The following is a 14,030-nucleotide window of genomic DNA, read 5'->3' as shown; positions in this document are numbered from 1 at the left end:
TTGTATACATATACCACATTTTCTTTATCCATTCATCTGCCCATGGACATTTAGGTTGCTTCCATGTCTTGCCTATTGTAAATAGTGCTGCTGTGAACATTGGGACGCATGTAACTTTTTGAATTAGAGTTATGTGCCGAGGAATGGGATTGCAGGATCATATAGTAACCCTATTTTTAGTTTTTTAGGGAATCTCAGTACTGTTCTACCTGGTGGCTCTGCCAACTTACATTCCCACCAGTAATGTAGGAGGGTTCCCTTTTCTCCACACCCTCTCCAGCATTTATTATTTGTAGACTTTTTAATGATGGCCAGTCTGACTGGTGTGAAGAATGTGTTTATTTTCCAAGGACACAGGGTTAAGAGTAGACAGAGGATTGGTAAATATCAAGAATAAGGAATAAGAGAGTGAGGGTAACAACACAAAGGGAAATAGGAATAATCAGAATTAACATCTGTGGGAGTTCAAGGAGCGGCCTTGTGTTGTGCTATGGAACTTTGAGTCTGCAGGTTTGCAGAAGAGGCCACACATCCACCCACCCTATAAAGGTTTGAGTTCTGGTTGATCTCACCAAGGGCACAGAAACTAACAGAATCTGAGCAAGAGCCAATGCTGCCCTGTCCGTGGAAGGCAGGGGGTCACTGGATCTGAGAAGGGCAATTCTCATGGTACCAGGGCCCTTTTATCCTTGGGGCATAGGTGCAGCTTCAGGAATTTATGTCCACAAACTTCCAGGTTTGATGAACATTTGCATACACCATGCTCTCCTGTTCAGACCCAGATGGAATCAGCAAAGGAACAGACAGGACCAGGAAGGGGAAGCAAGTCTGTGCCCACCTGTTGCTCCATGAAAGCTCCTCGGTGCCCTCTCCCCACATCAGAGTGTCTTTCTTCCTAGTCTGTGCTCTTTATCCAAGTGCCTGTGATACGGGGTCTGGTCTGAGGAAGATCCGAAAGCTATTTTCCAGAAATATCTGATGGAATATTTTTCTCCTTTTGTAGTTATAATTATGCAACATGGTCTTTGAAAACTGGAATCTCAGGTCACTGTCTTTCTGCTGAAATCCTATGGGATTCTTGTCATTAAATGGTGGACTGTGGTACAGCAGGAAGTGCGTGCACTTGGGAATTCTCATTCTCCTGTTGAAATCCAAGTTCTTGTGTAAATTGCTTAATCTGCTTAAATCTCAATTTCCTAATCTGTGAAATGGGGATGGTGAGTTGTGGAGGTTGTTAGGACGCTAGGGTGTAGCCAGTCCTGAAGCATTTATTTCAGTGTCTAGTCGTTGCTGTCTATTATCTTCTTCCCAAGAAAGCTCATTACAGATCTAATGTGAACGAGATCCGATTGAAAGGAAGACTGAGAATATTCTAGCCTTAGAAATAAATAGAAATCCACTCTTTTCATGAATTATGGATTGGAATTATTTATAAGGGATTTTCACTTTCCACAGCAAATTAATTGAATCAAACTGTTTTCTGACTTACACAGAGTTGGATTGTGTTTTAGAAATAACTCATGGCAAAAAAGGAAAATTGACAATTCCATATCTGAGTAATTCTATAAGCTCCTATAAAATTACTATAAAATTCACCATGCCCTTGTTTTCTATCCCCATGTTTTGTAAACGCAGGCCTGGGTTGTAAGAACACAAACGAAGTAAGAGCAGACATTTCTACTTGGAAAGAGCAGGCATTTCTACTTAGCACCTGCAGAATAGAATTGCACTTATTTATAATTACAAAAAACCTTCATAGATGTTTTCAAGTTTTCCAAGTCTTTCCATGATACGAAAACTCTGTGACAGAGGGTGAGGTATGGTCTTGTTTTGTCATACAGCTCTTTTCTGTCACGTAGTTTACCTTTGGTAAAGAAGTATGGGAGATTCAAGGCACGGATTAGAGGCTGGCTTCTCCTCGGAGTTCTCTAGACCTTCTAAAATTACTAAGGGTGGAAATACCTTTTATAAGATCCCCCAAACGGCGGAGATACCAAATGTCCATCATTATATAGCATCTCCATTCAGGTTCAAAGGAATTTATGGGATGAAAAAAGGCCCGTTTCTCTATTTGAGCAAAACTTCTTCAAAGTATACGAGAAGTGATGCTTTCATAAAGAACATGGAGAAAAAAATGATTGAGGCTTCCTTCTGCCCATTTATCACATTTCTCCAGACTCTTCTCTGCAGGATCCACGGGGCAGTGGGTAGAGATGGAGAATTCTCGCAGGCCCATCTCTGCCTTCCACTGATGAGTCACTGCAAACCTAATGGGTCTTGAAGTCAAACTCTTAAAAAGTGTCTCTACTCTTTTTTCCCGTTTAACTTGCAAGGCTTTCTGATCTCTTTCTGGTAGGAATTAAAATTTTGTTTCTCTACATGTGTCTCAAAGGAATTTTATCACAGTTCATGCCTACATAGTGGTTTCCAGAACAACATTTCTGCTAATTAACAACATTGTGCCCTTCTGTCAGAAGTGGGAGATTCTTGACTCTAAGAGCAGTGAGTCAGTTGCACTAAGTTAATGCGATACCATCAGCATCTTAACGTGCATGTAAAAACGCATATAGGATAAAGTGAGAGTGCTGTTACTCACTAACATACTCTAAAGGTAAAATTTTCAGGCTATATTTCATTTATTTACTATCTGTATTTTTTCATTCATTCAGTGAATATTTACTGAGTACCTACCATGTCCCAGATGCTGTGCTAGGTCAAACATAGTTAAGTCAAGCATGGTTTCTTTCCCTCAAAGATCTTTCTGTTTGTTTTGGAAAGCAACGAAGTAAATCAGTAGTTATAATAACAATAAAAATAGCTCAGCTTTGTTCAGACTCCAACACTGTTCCAGGGATTTTACATAGAGCATTTCACTTCATTTCCTAACCACCCTTCGGACTGGGCAGTACCATTAGCATCTGTACTTTACGGGGAAGCTAAGGCACAGGGCGTGTAAGTTGCCTGGCCAAGGTCACACAGCGAGGAAGTGGCAGCGCTGGTGTTTGACCCCAAACATTTTTTGTCTGTCCTGAGTCATTGCTGTTAACAGCAAACTGCACTGCCTCTCACAACAGACATTGAGAGAGGTGGCTGAGCGCACCGGGGGCGGGGCGGATTTAAACCCGACTGGGGTGACAAGGGTGCTTCCCAGAGAGTGTAACTTTAATTAAATTTTGATGGGCAAGCAGGAGGCAGGAAGGTGAAGAAGGTGGAGGAAGAAGGGAGATCAGGAAAGGAAAAACATTATAGGAGGAGAACATCAGTGAGTGAAGGTACGGGGACTGAACCCAAGGGCTCCAGAGGAGACAGTACAGCAGGGCACCCAGTGCACACCCAGAGCCGCAGCTAGAAGGGCAGGCAGTGGTCAGACCACTAACATGTGCTCCGGGCTGGGGCGGAGTTGGCTTGTCTCGACCCTGAAAGTTATGGTGAGCAGGGACGTAACATGCTCAGACTTGCGTTCGCCAGAGAAAAGATGGAAAAGCCAGAGAAGAGGCGGTAGGGGCTGGTGTGAAGATGGTGGCAGAGTGAATGGGAGCTGGGGAAGATGACAACGAAGGGTTATAGATGCAGGAGATGCTTAGGAGAGAGATTGCACAGATTCTAACAAAATGGTTGTATGGGTGAAGTGAGAGGGAAGGTTCTAGAATGAAGCCAACATTTGGTTGTGATGGTTTTGATGATTGTGTGAGTAAAACAACTTTCACTAAGGAGTGTGGCATTGGAGGCAAAATGCAAACTGCATTTTGGATATTTTGAGTTTGAGCGTCTGCTGGATATAGGAGTGTCTATCCAAGTGGACACATCTAGAGGGTGCTGTATATACAAGTCTGGAGCCCAGCAGAGCGCTCTGAGTTACAAACACACAATTTGAGCATCATCGTCACCTAGAGAATCATTAGGAAATAAGTATTGGGTGCCCCCAGCATGGATGAGATTGCCCAGGACAAATGTGCAGAGAGAGGAAAGGAGATGTCCAAGAATGAAAACCACACTTAAAACCACAAGAAAAGTAGCTTGCAGAAGGCTGCCAGAGAAGTGGGAAGACAGTGATATCCCAGGGATCAAATAAAGAATTTCAAGAACAAAAAATGTGTTTGATACCGCTGAACTGAGAGGTCACTAAAATAAGAACATAAAGGGCTCATCAGCTTTCACATGTAGAGGTCACTGTCAAAATGTAAGACAGTGTCTGCAGTGAGTGGAGGTGGATACAGAGATAAAGGGATGGTGGTTTTGTTTATTGTTCTTGTTGTTGTAAGTGGTAGGGACTTGAGCACCCATGTATATTAAAGAGGAAAATCCAGTAAAGAAAAAGACGTTGGAGATACGGGAGAGAAGGGACTGGCTGAAGAAGTGAGGTCCCCAAGGAAGTGGGAATGAGTGAGACCCAGAACTAGAACATCTGAACGGGCTGAGAGATGCAAATCAACGTAAGGAGGAGAGCATAAACCATGGGCAAGTAGGTCCATTTCCAAATCAGAAATTACTTTTGATTCTGTTGTTTTGTTTGCTTATTTTTTGTTAGTTATTTCTGAGATGGCAGAGGAATCGTTCTTTAAAAAATATTCCCTAACAACCATGGGTTTACCCATTTATTTTTTCAGAGTTCCCCGTAGGGAACAGCTTGACTTCTCTGCATCCCTTTTCTGGCCAAGATAGTCCCATCTTGACCATGACCATGGTCCCATCATCAGGCCACCTCTCACTGAGCACCTGCTGTGTCAGAGGCACTAGGGTGGATCCTGGAGATTCCGAGGTGAAGACAAGAGAACCCAACACCCTCACCTACGGAAGGAGACAAACACATTAATAGCAGTATGGATGCATAACTTTAATTGAGAATTTCCTAAGGGCCAGGTACTGTTCTAAAGCTTTTACAGGTACCAACATTTTTAGGTTTCATGACAAGTTTTATCCACATTTGACAGATAAGGAAACTGGGACACACAGGTTATAGAGCTGATTTCAGATATTGTGCTTATGATCATTAAAATACAATAAATAAATTACAAGGGTAGGCATAAGATATTGTAAATGTCCAGAGGAGAGATACATAACCCAACCTGGGAATGAAGAGGAAGATGAGGTGATACCTGAGTTGGGTCATTGAGAACAGGCAAAGAAGTTAGCTAGATGAAGAAGTAGGGGAAAGAATTCTAGCAGGAGGGGGCAATGCAAACGAAAGCATAAGGATGGTGGGGGGACTTCCCCTGGTGGCGCAGTGGTTAAGAATCCGCCTGCCAATGCAGGGGACACGGGTTCGATCCCTGGTCCGGGAAGATCCCACATGCCACCGAGCAACTAAGCCCATGCGCCACAACTACTGAGCCTGCGCTCTAGAGCCCGTAAGCCACAACTACTGAGCCCACAAGCCACAACTACTGAGCCCGCTCACCACAACTACTGAAACCTGCATGCTCTAGGTCCCGCGTGCCACAACTACTGAGCCTGCATGCTGCAACTACTAAAGCCCGCATGCCTAGAGCCCGTGCTCCACAGCAAGAGAAGCCACCACAGTGAGAAGCCCGTGCACTGCAATGAAGAGTAGCCCCCGCTCGCTGCAACTAGAGAAAGCCCGCGTGCAGCAACGAAAACCCAATGCAGCCAAAAATAAATAAAATTTTAAAAAAAAAGCATAAGGATGGGGAACCTGATGGGTGCTCAGGAGCTACAAACATTTGGTATTGTTAGAGTAGGAAGTACGACACGGGTAGTGGAGGTTTTTTTAGGCAAGTCTCAGATATGATTCTAAATATACAGCGATCTAAATATTTCAACCAATAGTTACTGAGTACCTGCTACGTATGTGCCAAAGAGGAACTCAAGAAGAATAAGACATGTTCCCATCCCAGAGTCCCACACCATCTAGTGGGAGAGACTAGCGTATGAAACCATATTTTGGATAAGATGAAATAAATATTAGAGCAATACACTGTGGTGACCCAGATGAGGCAATAATTACTTCTGACTGGAGAATAAGAAAAGGTTCTTTGGAGATTATATCATTTTAACTGAGCCTCAAAATAAATGGGAAAGAACATTTTAGGCTCTGGATGCCAAAGGAAGAAACTACAGTGTAGATGCATGGCTATATCGCAGGTGTGTGAGGTGCGTGGTCCATTGGCGTGGCAAGGGCTGTGGAACGCTGTGCACCGTGGTATCTCCAGGGCCACAGCACTGCCTGGCACATGGAGGTGCCGAGTAAGCATTTGTTGAGAGAATGAAATGAATGAATGAGGTGCTGGTCTAATGGAGAACTATGGACAATCTAGGTGGAAAAGGAGATCACCATGATCAGGAGGCCGGTGATCAAAATGATGACACATTGAAAGGTGGAAGGACAGATCATGGTTGGTGAAATTTTGGAATTCAAGATTTCACAGAAAAGCAGTTTGGGTGGTAAGAAGGTCTACGATGCATTGTCTGGCCATGCACATGGGCTTCCGGGTTGTATGAAAAGGCTATGGAGAAAGTCAGGGACTGGAGGCCAGTGTTGGCTGTCATCCCCATCACTGCTGAGGTCCCTAGTAGCCATGGCAAGGGGCGCAGTGGGCAGGGAGCCTGTGAGCCAAGCGTTACAGTCCTCGGGTTCGGCGAGGGCAGCAATAAGCGTGGGAGAGGGAACGTCACAGGAGGACGCGTTGCTGAGTGAAGGCTCTGGTGCCATAGGACAGAAGAAGCGCTGAGGTCAAGGGCACTCCCAGCTGCCCTCCCGGCCCCAAGACACGGGCCCCTGGGGAGGCGTGTTGCATGGCTGATGGGTAGGTCTTCCTCAAGGTGAAGTGTAATCGGAGGAGGTATTTGGAAGTGTTTGATGATAAATAGTGACCGTAGCATTGTCATTTTTGTTTAACAATTTAAAAGAGCTTACACAGTGGGAAGTTTTTGAAGGGGATGTTCACTGCCTAGGAAACATGCAGGAGAAGCAACCAGAAACTGTTGCAGTACCTTAGCATAAGCTTCCGTGTTGACAGAGCTTGAGCTTTTTCAGATATCCAGATGACATGGAGAACATATCTGCATTTAACGCACATATCTCCACAAAAATGTGGCGGTAGCAGTCCAATGTCCTGCTAATCTTGGAGAAGGGTATTAAGGGAAAACTTTCTTTTTCTGAGATGCCACCTTCTGCAATACACATGCTCAAGAACGTCACAGAAGAAAATATTCAGCAATATATAGAAACTGATGAATCAGAAGAAATAAACTAATGGCAGTTTATCTTCCACTATTTCAGAATTGGAACAACTTTTATATTAAAAGAGCTTCACTTGTACAGACATGAGGAATGTCTAATTCCGCTTAACCGGCCTCTTGTGCCATAGGGATGTTATTTAGGGTGTTTTTTCTTTCATAAATATTGTGAGTGCTTACTAATACAGATCAGGTGGTAGCACCTGGATTTTTCCTTTTAACTATCCAAGCCATCTTAAGTTATCCACATAGATTTAGGAAGAATTTTAGTGTTTCTACTACTTTGCAAGTCTATGAGTTCAATTTGTATTAAAGATTTCGGAGTCTAAAGAATGATTCTGGCTTAGTCATTATAATACATAAGAAAAAATTACTGCCTTAAAAAATTTTAAACCTGCATAGCAACACTATTGTGATTCTTAAAATTTTTTTTCTAGTGTCTGATTTAAACTTTTCAATTTCAATTGTGGACCAAAAAATTTCAGAGATGTAAGTAAAGGTGAAAGTTGTGCTGTATTAAAGCTATTTAATATATTAGCTGTGTGCATTTTAAGTATTAAGAGATATACAAACAATTGGTAAAGTCAAATTGAATGACCCAGATATTTTTGCCAGTCTTACTGAAGGGGCAGTTATTTGAGTATATGGCATAGGTGCCCTAGAGTTAAAAGAATAGTCTTAAGAGTACGATGTCCTCCTGATATGAAAAATTGCCCAAGTTACCTTAGATATTACTGATCCACCCGTATCAGCTGATTTGGAAATTTCTAGAAGGAGTGGGAATGCCTCTTAAGCTGGCCAGATGGAGTCACTTCTCTCTGCAGAGTTTGTGTTCCTGCCTTTCCTTCTCTACACTCCAGAGACATCTAGAAGACCATCTCCCTATTGAAATCCTGCCCACACAAAAGACTTTTTTACTGCATCTGGATTTAAAATATAAAACATAAATAAAAGAGAAGCCTTTCATTTTCCTAAAAAAACCACATTCCTACAAGACAATTAATTCGGTGCATTGCCTGGAAAATAATAGGCCTCCTCATTAAAGAGCATCTTCACATAGTGTTTGTCTGAAGAGTATGCGTTGTGTGTCATTTCTGTAGAGAAATGCTGAAGTTTCTTAGAGATTTTCTTCTGGTGGAATTTCTCTTCTATCTCATTCCCTTTGATTCTCACATTTTCTGCATTATTTATTGTGTGTGATAGTCCACAGAATCTTTCCCTTCAAAGAGATGGCCTGTTAAAGTGTCAAAAAGACCAGCTACTAGAATCAGCCTGCCTGTGGCCAGCTGGAAGAGGATGGGCATCCTAAGAGGAGAAGAGATTAAAGAAGCTTGGATTCATGCATCCTGATCTGAGACAGAGCTGGGAGAAAGAGTGTGCTATCGTGACAATAATAAACACATGGATTAGTGAGAAAAACTGGAAATATATGTGTGGAGTTATAAGAAGGTTAGAGACCTTACATCTGCCATTCTAGATGCTACCAGCATCTCTGCAGGCTTGATATTTTATAAAAACAAATGCTTCAAGAGGGAAGAGTTGGTGCTATCACTGGTTAGTGCCTGTTACCAATGCTGGAGAATTGATCCAACTAAGGATGACACTTGGGACCAATTAATTCAAAGCTGGCTAAAAAAAAAAAAAGAAGAAGAAGAAGATACAATAAATCGGGGAGCAGAGCTTCATTTAAATATAGTGAGTGACTGGGGACGATTAGTTGAAATAGCTCAAAACCAGAAATATCTCAAAGGGCTGAAGGTAACCGTAAATACAAGAATGCTAGGCTCTTACAAGTCATCAAACACCTAAATTAAAGCCATGTGACAAAACATTGGCCAACTAGATGTCAACTGGAAACCGTACAAAAGCAGTTTTTTACAAATGAAGAGTTCTGGGAGTTATCTTCTTCAAGACACATTTTGCTCAAATTACAAGATAATTTTTAATAGCAATCAAGATAGGAAATTTGAGGAGACAGGGAGAAACATAAACGCTTACATGAAATCTAACAGAAGACGAGGGTCATAGCTAGAATATATTTTTATTAGATACTTTAAGAAAAGAAGACTTGTTTTCATCTCTATGATATTCATGGTTTTTAAAAAAATTTTCTAGTTTAGCTATTTCCCGACTTACAAAGGGACTGTGTTATAGGAGTTTCTGAGCCTGTCATTCAGATCCTGGAATGTATCTTCCTATATACATAACATTGTAAATGGCACTCGTATTCCACAGCTAACCATAAGAAGCTTTGTTGTTTGTCTGTGTTTTAAGGGTGGCTGAAAATAGAGCTGCATGTGCCAACCTGAGGGTTCTGGGATCTGAAGTCCATTCAGTGTAGAACAGAAATGTTGAAGAACAAGGGGAATTTCTTCCCATATCTCTGAATGTCGAGCTTGTCCTAGACAGACTTCTCAATAGGAAAAGGTTTTGTTCACCTTTATGATAGTCAAGGCACAACCCTGCGTCTCCTTTCTTTGGGAGCTTGGCCTGGTGGGGTTAGTAAAGGAGATGGCTCAGACGTCCAGAGCATGCACAGTCTAAAGCCTCCCGTGTGGCTCCCAGACACTTCCCTTTGCTCTAAAACTTCATAGTTTTATGAATTATAAAATTCCATTCATTCATTCAAATATCACATTATAACCTACGTATTTTTTAACTATGGCAATGTTGTGATACAGAGCTGGGTATTGAAACTAGAATAAGACCATTATGACGTAATTTATCCCTTCAAAATTCCAGTGGTCTGAGGGAGAAGATCCTTTGGTGATACTTTTTAATCTTATGAATAAATATTTTAAATATGATAAGGTCATAAGAGATTTAGGAATAAGAAATTTTCTTGTTCAGGACTAAGTTAAGCTGCTCTAACAAATAAGACCCCAGGTTTCCGTGACTGTATGGCAGCGTCATCTGCAGGCTCTGTTCCATGAAGTCCTTCCATACAGTGATCTGAGACCAAGGCTTCTCTTGTGTTGTGGTCCCACCGTCTCCTAGAGCCTGGGAGCTTCTAACCAGCTGGCAGAGAGGAGGAGGGGGTGGAGAAGCATCCTCTCTTCTCACCCACACTGGTCCAGAGGAGACACACACCCCTTTTGTTCTCATTCGGTTGGTGGTAACTGGGCATACGGCTCCACCTAGATGTCCAGGGACCAGGAAATGCAGCTCCTGGATGCCTGGCAACCTTTCAGGGGTCGCTGTGGGAAGGAGAAGACAAACTTTTCATGAGAAGTTAGCAGTCACAGGTACTCTGGCCCGAGAAAGAGTAAGCTTTCACCTTGTCCAAAGACATCAAGGTAGGTTTCCAGAAGATGCAGCATTTGATTTGCTTTGAAGGGTGACAGGCAAATAAATGAGATAAAGACATTTTTCCAGAGAGTCAACAGGTAAAGGAGAAAGATCATGGAGGATTTGAAGCATTGAAAAGAATATAGATAAAGCCCAGGGACTGCTGGTTAAAAGACATTTCTCATTGAAGTAATGACCCACCCACATATCCGTGTTAAGAGTTGGACAAAAGAAAGCTAGCTGGACCTAAGGCCTCTTAGGAAATTATTCATTTTACTTGCCTTTGTGGATAGTGTTAAAAGGATCAAATTTGGTTTTCTGCATCTCTGAATTTGATTCCTCTGATGAGAACTCCTGAGAATGCCAAATGACTTCTCATGAAGAGGGGTTGATATTTAGTATTCTACAGGGTCTTCCTGGGTAAGTGCAACCAGAGCCAATGAATAATAGAAACAGTGTAGATCTGTCAAGTGTAATTATAACACTGAATATGCCGTCTTGCATTCTGATTCCTGCAGACATTAATTTAAACATCTGAACATGCTGGCACTTCAGACCTGTGAGGATTTTACTTTGAGAAATAGCATGACCTTATTATTTGGGGCCATTTTTAATACGGAAAAAAACCTCACATCTTGTTCAAAATTATTTTATGGTAAAATTTGACTACTCTCTTTTTAAAAAAATCTTCTCAGGTATCTTAAGAACAGGAAAGAAGTAAGGAGGAATGTTTCAATCTAGTTTTAAATTCCCTCTAATTTTCTGTATTTAAATGAAATCTCATTCCTTGCATTTTGATTAACTAATCTCTCTGATTAAACACTTGTTAAAATTATAGAATAGAGTGGCTTAAAATGTCACCAACCTTTGCAAAAGAAGTGAAAATGATCAGATTGTAACTTTTAAATATTATACAAATAGTGTTTGTTCATTGTTGAATGATTTTCAAATCCAGAGAAGCAAAAAGAATAAACCCCAAAAATCAGCTATAATCTCAAATTCTAACATATGTAATACCACTCTTTTGGTGTGCACATTTCCAAACATTTTTCTGTGTGCTTATATATAATTTTTTACAAAAAGGAGATCATAACAGTACATACTGTTTGTAACCTACTTGTTTCAAGTAACAACATTTTAGAAACACATTTCCAGGTCAATTTTTTTTAAACTCCACAACAGTGATTTTTTTTCACCTGAGGGCACAGACTATATCAGAATCTCCAAGAGAGCATGTATGGTTTAGAAGATCATAATGTTATATTTACAAAACAGAACAAGAAAGCTATTGTTTTGTTATACAACCTACAGAATATAACACACACACAAAAAAAATCTTATTGGCTGGTGGGATGTTTATCTGAGATCTTCAGGGCTTTGTTTTATTGCCCATCAGCCTCCTACATCTGGGCATAACAACATCAGGAGGTGATAATTATGATTATTATGCCAACAAATGGGAGCATGGTTTAAAAAAAAATTGGGAAATAACGGTGTCTCAATTGCCAAGTTCTCCATTTAACCAATTATCCCGTATTGTTGGGCTTAACTTTTAAAAGGCAGATTTTCACACGGTCTGATCTACAGGCTTCCTGTTACTAATTCTCAGACCCTCATACGACTACTGACCTAAAGTACGGAGCGCGCTGTGCTGTGTGAGACTTTCTCACGTAGCCAGCACGGAGCAGCTAGGGCAGGCTAAAATGATGGAAGTGGAAGACCGCGTTGGGGAAGGCCACACAAGGATGTGCCTTGCCGGGCAGCGCTCCTAATGGATGACCTATTCCCGGAGCTCTTCCGTTCACTCACCTTGTTGTCAAACCAACCGAGGCAGAGGCTGGCAAGTAGCTCAAGCCTACCCACAAGTGTTCTCTCAAAGGAGCTCTTTAGACAGAAACCACGATCCATTCCTTCATCAAATAATGAAAAAAGTAAACATGCTTGTCTGTACTTTGTACAAATTGGCCCTTGAAAAGGTTCTCACATGTTTTATATATACAGTCTTTACGGAGGCAAAATATTTGTTTATGCAGTATAATCAAGGGAGTTGTCTTTTCAGCTGTTATAACCAAAATTAGAGAAAAGGAAGAGTTCTTGATGTGATTCATTTTTGTTATTTAACATTATCCATTCCCATGGGGTGCTTTGTTCAAGTAGAAGCTGGTTGGCCCAACCCCAAGGGACGCTGTGAAGTTATGTCCTGTCATTTTCCAGAGGTGGAAATACATGACCTGAAGGGTCTATTACTCTTCTACAATGTTAATTGGGCATTTCTCCAACGATAATTTCAACCTTGAGATTCTAAGATCCTGTATTTTTCATATTCAACCCTAAGATTCCTCATTTCTAATATTCATTACTAAATAGAAGAACAAACTGAAGTAATTGTAGCTAGAGAAAAACTATTAAGATAATTTAGATCTTTTGCAAAGATTCCAGGGAACTTCTGCAGGTCTTTCACACTTTAAGAAAGTTGTTATGTAGAAAGAGAGTGACTCTCCTCTCCTCTCATTTCTCTCTGCGTTCCCGTTTAGATAAAATCTCTGCTGACCCCGTGGCATGGTTTCACTTTTTCTCCACTACTTGCCTGATACTGCAAATACTGTAGTTGAAGTGCATCTGGTGGTGTAATGGAAAACAGAATAAATCTATTTTTATATTCTGAGTTCATAGCATGTAGAAAATAGAATTGTCATTTGGCACTTTTTTCCTCATTAGAGAGGTCTTGTCTGAAGTCATACCAAGCTGGCATTGAAAGAATCTGCTAGAAAGGAAACAGTTTGCTGTAGAACAGAGAGAAAGAAACGGTGTCTGTGGTATGACCTATAGTCTGGGCTGAAACAGTCTATGGCAACCAGGAAATAGTCTGTTTTCCTTCTGACAGGCTTTTTCACAGCTCTCACCAGCAGGCGTGCACCTTCCAAAGCCTTATCCTTTTCTCCTTGGATCTTTGGCTTTTACTCATGATGTGTCCCCATAAGCATAGCCATCCATAGCTCAGTCATTTATAAACTACAGTTAATTAATTGACAGGTATGTTGTCTCCTTATAAGCTTCAGCGTGGTCCATGTTAACACCTATGAGCTTTTTTCCAATTCAAGCTGTTTTAGCATCCAGTTGTATTACCTCCTTTGGCCCTCAAATCTGACACTCCATTCTCCTTGAACTCTCCATAGCCAGGTATCTCAACGAACATCACCTGAAACCAGCCCCATAAATCACCCCTGGTCCTCCTCCAAGCACATTTCCTCCAATGAATGTTTTTCATTTTGCTGCACAACCTGACCTTAGTCAAGAGAAAAGCTTCCTCGACATCCATTTGCCTCCTCGATCCATTCTCCTCTCCATCTCAGGAGAATCCTTAGGCATCCAGTTTTGAGGTTTCTCTCCTGCAGCTTCAGCATTTCCTTTTATCACAAATATTCTGTCCTCACAGTCACCATCTGGGACTTTCATTTATTCTTCCAAACTGGCACTCTCTGCCCAGCACACAAGTCCCCACTGATTCCAAACATGGAGGTATTTAAACCCTGACTACATGTCCC

At 41.4% G+C, this 14,030-nt stretch overlaps 1 protein-coding gene across 1 annotated transcript in view; it reads left to right on the top strand.

Annotated features, from left to right (window-relative positions):
• CNTNAP2 (contactin associated protein 2) overlaps window positions 1-14,030 on the top strand; it is a 1,523,154-nt gene that overhangs the window by 1,250,021 nt on the left and 259,103 nt on the right. The window lies entirely within an intron of this gene.

The sequence above is a fragment of the Balaenoptera acutorostrata genome, chromosome 7 (genome assembly GCF_949987535.1).
Source record: "Balaenoptera acutorostrata chromosome 7, mBalAcu1.1, whole genome shotgun sequence".
NCBI classification, from domain to species: Eukaryota; Metazoa; Chordata; class Mammalia; order Artiodactyla; family Balaenopteridae; genus Balaenoptera; species Balaenoptera acutorostrata.
This window is presented reverse-complemented; position numbering and strand designations above follow the sequence as displayed.